This window comes from Gossypium hirsutum, chromosome D12 (assembly GCF_007990345.1).
Source record: "Gossypium hirsutum isolate 1008001.06 chromosome D12, Gossypium_hirsutum_v2.1, whole genome shotgun sequence".
NCBI lineage: Eukaryota > Viridiplantae > Streptophyta > Magnoliopsida > Malvales > Malvaceae > Gossypium > Gossypium hirsutum.
Window position 1 is genome coordinate 22,366,294 of NC_053448.1, and position 7,104 is coordinate 22,373,397.

The 7,104-nt window shown below is 33.2% G+C and overlaps 1 non-coding gene across 1 annotated transcript; it reads left to right on the top strand.

Moving 5' to 3' along the window:
* The first annotated feature begins 325 nt into the window (after positions 1-325).
* LOC121224759 (small nucleolar RNA R71) lies at positions 326-431 on the top strand. Its single transcript, XR_005922504.1, has one exon. It is a non-coding gene; the product is annotated as a small nucleolar RNA R71 (small nucleolar RNA).
* The last annotated feature ends 6,673 nt before the right edge of the window (positions 432-7,104 follow it).

Below are 7,104 nucleotides of genomic sequence, written 5' to 3' on the forward strand. Positions count from 1 at the left end.
CGCAGGAAATAACCTTGAATTGACTAGCTGGTTGGGCTGCAATAGGATTAAAGCCATAGTAAACTATTTCAACATTGAAGAGATAGAAGATACCTGAGCTAAGCGTAAAGGGAGGGCATCTACTTCATGCCCTCCGGCTACTCGTCTTCCTAAGTTTGCTCGATATGTTAGCCACTAGTAATTGCTACTGGTTATTCTTTCGATGATTTCGTAGGTCTCATTATAAGACTTCGACAATAGTGCACCATTCGTAGAAGCATCTACCACCAACCTTGTGTGTACGTTGAGACCATTATAAAATGTCTCCAACTAGATGCAATGTGGAATCCCGTGATGAGGGCATCTACGAAGTAACTCCTTGAATCTTTACCACACCTCGTATAGGGACTCGTCATCCAATTGTTGAAAAGTGGTGATCTCATTCCGCAACTTAGCATTTTTTCTAGGTGGGAAATATTTTACCAGAAAGCGTTCAGCTAATTCTTGCCAAGTTGAAATTGAATGTAGTGGCAACAAATTTAGCCATGCTCGTGCTCGATCTTGCAATGAGTATGGAAAAAACTTCAACCTTAATGCATCTTCAGTTACACCGGCTATCTTAAAGGAATCGCTCACCGCAATATATAGTCGAATGTGAAGGTGTAGATCTTCTGTGGGCATACCACTAAACTGGCCCATGGTTGGAAGTATCTGAAACATCACAGGCTTCAAATCAAATTGGTGTACCTCAATCTCCAGTCTCCTAATTCCTGATTTAACTCATTAAAAAGGGGTACAACGTATTGTTTTATGGCACGATCCTTATCATCAACAATAAGGATTAGATTGTGAACATCAGGGACTCCATTTTCTTGAACATCATTTTGATTTCTAAGGTCCCTTTTAGCTTGTCTTTGGGCTAATCTTTTGTGTCTTCTTTGTCTAAATGCCTGCTCGATTTCAGGGTCTACAGGTAATAAATCGATGATTCAATCTATGCTCATAAACACCTAAAAAATAAAGAATTAATTAATAAAGGTAGAAGTTAAAATAAAAATAAAATAAAACTAATTTGTAAAGAATAATTTAACAAAAAATATTAAGGCAACAGTCTCTGTCTACGGCGCCAAAAACTTGTAACACGTCATTTGTACAAGTGTACACAATCATTATTAAGTAATGAGTAGACTGTGTATGGTAATCAATTAATTTTAAAATTAAAATTCACATATTGGTAATAAAAACACACAATATTTTGAGTGATGAATGTAAAGAATAATTACTGTTTATTGAATAATTGGATGGTGGTTGCCCCGGTTTGCGGTGGGGATGGAGTTGTAGCGGTGGCGTATTACCCGAGGGTGTAAAGGTGTTCTCTTACATGTTTGGTTCGTGAATTGCGGTGGCGGGCCTTTTGAGGATGTACGAGCAACTTATTCCTGGTTCGTCAAGTTTCTCCTTTAGCAAATTCAGAACTTGCGTTGACGGGATTATTCATCGGGATTTCCAAGGTTTTGTCGTTTCTTTGATCTTTTTTCATCTCTTTTCTTTTTCCTTTTCGTTCGATTGGATGCATGGGTCCAGTACGTCTCCTGCATGGTTTTTGAATCATTTTGCATGCATGCCATTAATGGCAGATTTCCTTTCTTTGACTTTTCTACGATATTTTCTTTTAGGGTTTCCTTTCGTTTTAACAGCATAAACTGCATGCAAAATACGAATCTTAATGTTATCTCTATCTTATAGTTTTCTTTTGCTTATTTTCAAGTTGTAGTTAGTTTTCTGGGTTTATTAGGACTGTTAAACCCTGCTTCGTTTTTTGCTTTCTTGCCTGTACTCTTCTTCTTGATGCATGGGGTTAGGTTTTGATGGTGGGTGATGTTCGTAGTATGATAAGGTGAGTTATAGGTTCGTTCTGGATTGCTTTTTGGGCTTCGCTTCTCTTTGTTGTTGTGTTTTTCCCTCGCAGTTTCTCTGGCTGGGCATATGCCCTCGTTTCGGTGGCTTGAATCGTGTTACTTTCTCCATTTTCTTGTCGAGTTTCTTGACGCGGTTGTAGAAGTGACAAAGGCAATAGTTTTCATCAATCTCCTGGCGTTTTTAAGCTTATCAAAAGAAGAAGTTTTGTGGGTTGCATTCAACCAATGAAGTTCTTGTGCTGGAATTGCCGCGGATTGGGGAACCCCGCAAAACTAAGGGAGTTAAAGCAACTTCTCGGGGCAAATAACCCTGATCTTATTTTTCTTAGCGAAACTAAAATGACTCCTAATGACTTTCGGAGGGTTCAAAATAAATGTAGGATGCAAAATGGATTAGTTGTTAACTCAGAGGGTCGGAGTGGGGGTCTTGCGCTGATGTGGAGGGGTGGGATGGATGTCTCTATTCAAAGCTACTCCAAGCATCACATAGACTCCATGGTCAAACTGGAGAGCAATAAAAATATGGGTGTTAGGGGATTCTATGGGCATGCAAACCCGAATCTTAGAAGCAGTTCATGAGATATATTGCGTAGGGTTGGGGACTCGGTTAGGGAGGATTGGATTGTTGGGGGAGATTTTAACTCATTTCCAGGTATTTAAATTGGGGTCGTGGCCGTGTTTTCAGTTGCGTTGCGTTTATCGCGGTTGCGGACATAACGGATGCTATTGCGGTTACTGCGGGTATCGCGGTCGTGAATTTTTTTAAATTTGCACAACTTATTATAAAACATAATAATTATAATTATAATTATAAAAAAGTCACTTTTAATGATTTTTAGAGTGTTTTCTAACACTTATCAACTTTTATTAATATGATATGAGAACACAACTTTTATAATCATTAATTATTCTTACATTTATTTACGAATTTTCTAAGAATGTTATATTAACTAATAACAAAGTAAAAAAAAGGAAATATTAAACATTTATCATATTTAATAAGTTTGAAAGTTTTTATAGATAAAATAATTGAAAATTCATACCTGAGAGATGTCTTCAATATTTCTTGACAGCTTTGAAGATGGTGAAGATATAAACATTTTATGCAGCAAAATGAAAAAAAGAATTGATAAATGTATAGATTCTCATTAATTATTCCTATTTCCTACCACTTATTCTCACTCTCATTCTACTTTCATATATAGTTTAACATGCTTCGATTCTTAATTATCTTTTCATAAAATATACTACATTCATTTATCTAAAGATATATTTTAAATGTTTTAATATCATCAAAATTAAGAACATTAACAAAAGTTTTCTTTAAAAAAAACATAACTTACAAATAATGGTGGTGGTACGATTTAGTTTTCACCAATTAGTGGAATGATGAGGAAGATCAAATCCTTCACCTTCACTTTGAGAGCATTCTTGACTTGATTCTCTTGGCCTTTGTCCAAAAATATATCCAAAAAAGTAACATTTTCACCTTGGTTTTCATAGAATTGATGTGGAGGATATAATTAGGAAATGGTGGATAATAACCATATGGTTGTGGATAACCATGTGAAGGTTGAAAATATGAAGGTTGTTCTGGTGGATAAAAATCTTGAGTGCTAGTAGATGAATCACTATACCCAAGGTTACTAGAACTCAATCTCCTACCAGATGAAGAGCCTATAGAAGTATGTTTTTTGCCTTTTCCTTTTGATGGAGCTCTGGGTTCACTTCTATCTCTCCTAGGTTCAGGAAACATATTTCCATCAAACTCTGATCTATCACGGAAATGTCCACTAGTGGTACCAACCCCATATTCTCCTCCATACTGATTAGAAGACCTAATTTCACCTCTATCACCACTATATCCATCATCCTCATCAATTGGACTTAAACCACCACCATCGGGTCCATCACCACTTTGACTTGGCGTTGAACTAGAACTTGAATGAGACAAATTTTATTGTTGAGATTGATCAACATCTATTTCATCATCAGAGGTATCCACAGGCAACACACTGACATTTTCACCATCTAACAATGGATTCTCTTTCTCATGAAGCCATTTTGATAGTGGATCAACATCTTCAAAGATATGATCAAGGCTGATAGGATTAAAACTAGTGTTTATATCATCAGTGCTCATTCTTTTTTGATGCCTTATCTGAAGCCTCATATTATAATAGGTAAACACTAGTTTCTTAAGTTTTTTATACTTTAACCTATTTCTTGCCTTGGTGTGAATATAACTAAATGTGCTCCAATTTCGTTCGCAATTTGATGCTAAATTTGTTTGACTAAGCACTTTAATTGCTAATTTTTGTAATTCGGGAACACATGTGCCGTATATTATCCACCACTCAACTGCATAATATTATTTAAATTTCAAAATAACTTTAAAATGTACAATATAAGTAAATAATATAAATTAAATTAAATACTTTAATTAATTATTTACCCGAATTCATTTGCTTCCAAGCTCTTTGTGCTTGTGGAGTACCGAATTTCTCATGTTTATCTCTAAATAGTAACAACTGCATAAATAAAAGATAGAGTAAAAATAAAAATAAAATAATTCTATTTCAAATAATGTAACTAAGTTACAAATAATAGTACTTGAATCTAACCTGATTAACCATTCTAACTTGAGTATCAAGAGAAGGTTTTAATCTTTCAATTACTAATCGTGTACCTTCTAATGTTTCTATTAGTACATTCTCAGAATGATCCACCCCAAATTGAAATTGAGGATTGAGAAAATAACCTAAGTATAATTTATAAGAATATCATCAAATAGTAATCTAAAGCTTAAAATAATAAAATATAAAAATAGTTCTTAATTATATGAAACATTTTATCTTACCAACTGAATGCAAGTCGGAATGCATAAAATTCCATCTATTGTCAATAATCTGTTCATACTCAGTGAAATATCGACAATCTTGTTGAATTGCTCATTTAGCTCTATCAATAGCTCGTAAACTTTTATGTGGTCATTGGCTTTTTTCCAAAAATCTTTTCCCAAAACAAATTTTTTGGCTTCATAACCAGGCCCTGACTTTTGCTGTCCCCATTTTGATTCTTTAAATTCCTATATATTCATAAGAAAAATTTTAAAATAATATAATTTAAATTATTTGGAACTAATAAAATCATTAAAGGTTGCTATATTTAAGTAATTATATTAACTAATTATAAAATACTGACCTTTGAATTAAACATTTCTCTCAGACCTTGTTTTTGTCTTGTTATCTCTTCAAGTTGAATGAAATGAGTTGCAAATCGAGTAAGAGCAGGTCGAAGTATTTGTTTCCCTTGTGTATACTTCTTCATCAAATCAACAGTCCAAATATGATTGTATATAAAGCAAGTCACTTTCTTTGCCTCATCTAACACTTTTGCTACACTGGGCTTTTTCCCAATATCTTCAAGGCATAAATCTAAGCAGTGAGCTGCACATGAGGTCCAATATAGATGTTTTCTTTTCAACATTAATTTTTTTCCAGCAGCTTTCATTGTTGCCTCATTATCAGTCACTATTTGGACAATGTAATTTTCTCAAATTTCTTCTACAACTGAATCTAACAAACAGTAGTAGAATTTAACATCTCTACTAGAGACACTTGAGACATCTACCGATTTCCAAAAAATGGTTCCTTTATTGCAATAAACAAGGAAATTAATGGTGTGCATTTGATTCAAACTATTGGTCCAACCATCACACATTAGAGTTGCACCCAATTCTTTCCAATGAGTCTTTAGTCCATTTACCCAATCACGAACTCGTTGATACTCTGACTCCAAATACACATCTGAAACCTCATAAGGTGTTGGGAGCTTTACATCTTGTCCAACTTCTGTTGACACTTGAATTAAGTTATACAACCATGGAGAGCTTGCTGATTGAAAAGGAAGTCTTTCATATATTAAAAATTTAGATACCGCTTCACCTATCTTCCTTCGAAAACTCTTTAAAAAAGAGTCATTGAACTTTGGTTGCTTTGAACTTTTGCTTCTAACCAATTCAGCTATAGCTCCCCTTAAGGCAAACTCAGACTCACTTGGGATGGATTTACGTGTTCTTTCTCTATGATATTCTCTAGCTGATTCTTGAGAAGATCGTCTTTCTTCATAAATGTTATCCCAACCACCAGTACTTCGTCAGAATTCTTCCCTTCTATGCCACTCGTGTTGTGATTGGATACTTTCTCGAGTTGCTTGCCTTATAGCAGAAACCTCATTAATGAATTCCTTGTGTTCATCATCCTCTTCTCTTAATTGATATAAGAATTCATCTTTTCTCCTCTTTTTGTCTATTTTCTTTGTGTTTCTTTCTTTCAGCATATTCATCATACTTTCTCTAATGACACCTGTTAATAAAATAAAAATAATTCACACTTTATATTATTATCAATTATATATAATCTTTATTGATAAATTTACAATAACATTTAAAAATAATAATAAAGTATCACATACCAGTAACATTAGGGCATGGTGCAACATTGTCGGTTTTATGAGCAATGTGCTCTTTAAATCGTGTTATTCCTCCTTTCACAATTTTACCACAAAGTTTACATACGATATTTCCTTTCGCATTTGGCACTGGAGTTCCAAAGTGCCAACCTATACCATTACTTGGTGCACCCTCCAATCCTTTAGTCGGGAACTCTTCACGTAGTGGCATGCTTTATTTTTATTATATATAAGAAACATAAAATTATATTTAGAAATATAAGCAACTCATTACTTATATTATCAACAATATAATACAAAAAAAGTAAATATCATTAACATGAAAATTTTAAATTTATTGTATAATCCATACATAATTTATTTATTTATTTTTTAAAAAACAACAATACACTATAATCCATTATTACTTGGTTCCAAAGTTTTTGGTATAAATAGTTTGTTTTGTTCCATCTTAATAAAATTTAAATTCAAATTGGATCAAATTTAAAAATTCAAGTTTTTCTGCAAACTAAATTATATTTAGAAATCATTTTTTTACTCTCTTAAGTTAAATCTAAAGTTTTTTTTCTTTATTGTGTTAATTTTGCTAATAAATGAGAAGCCTTTCTAAAGCTTCTTCTTCTTATTTTTTCTCTCTAATATGAGTTTATAAATATTTGGGTCATGCAAGATTCTTCTTTAAATTTTTGGGTTCTTTGATTTATTGTTTCTAAATTAAATGAACATTTTTTTT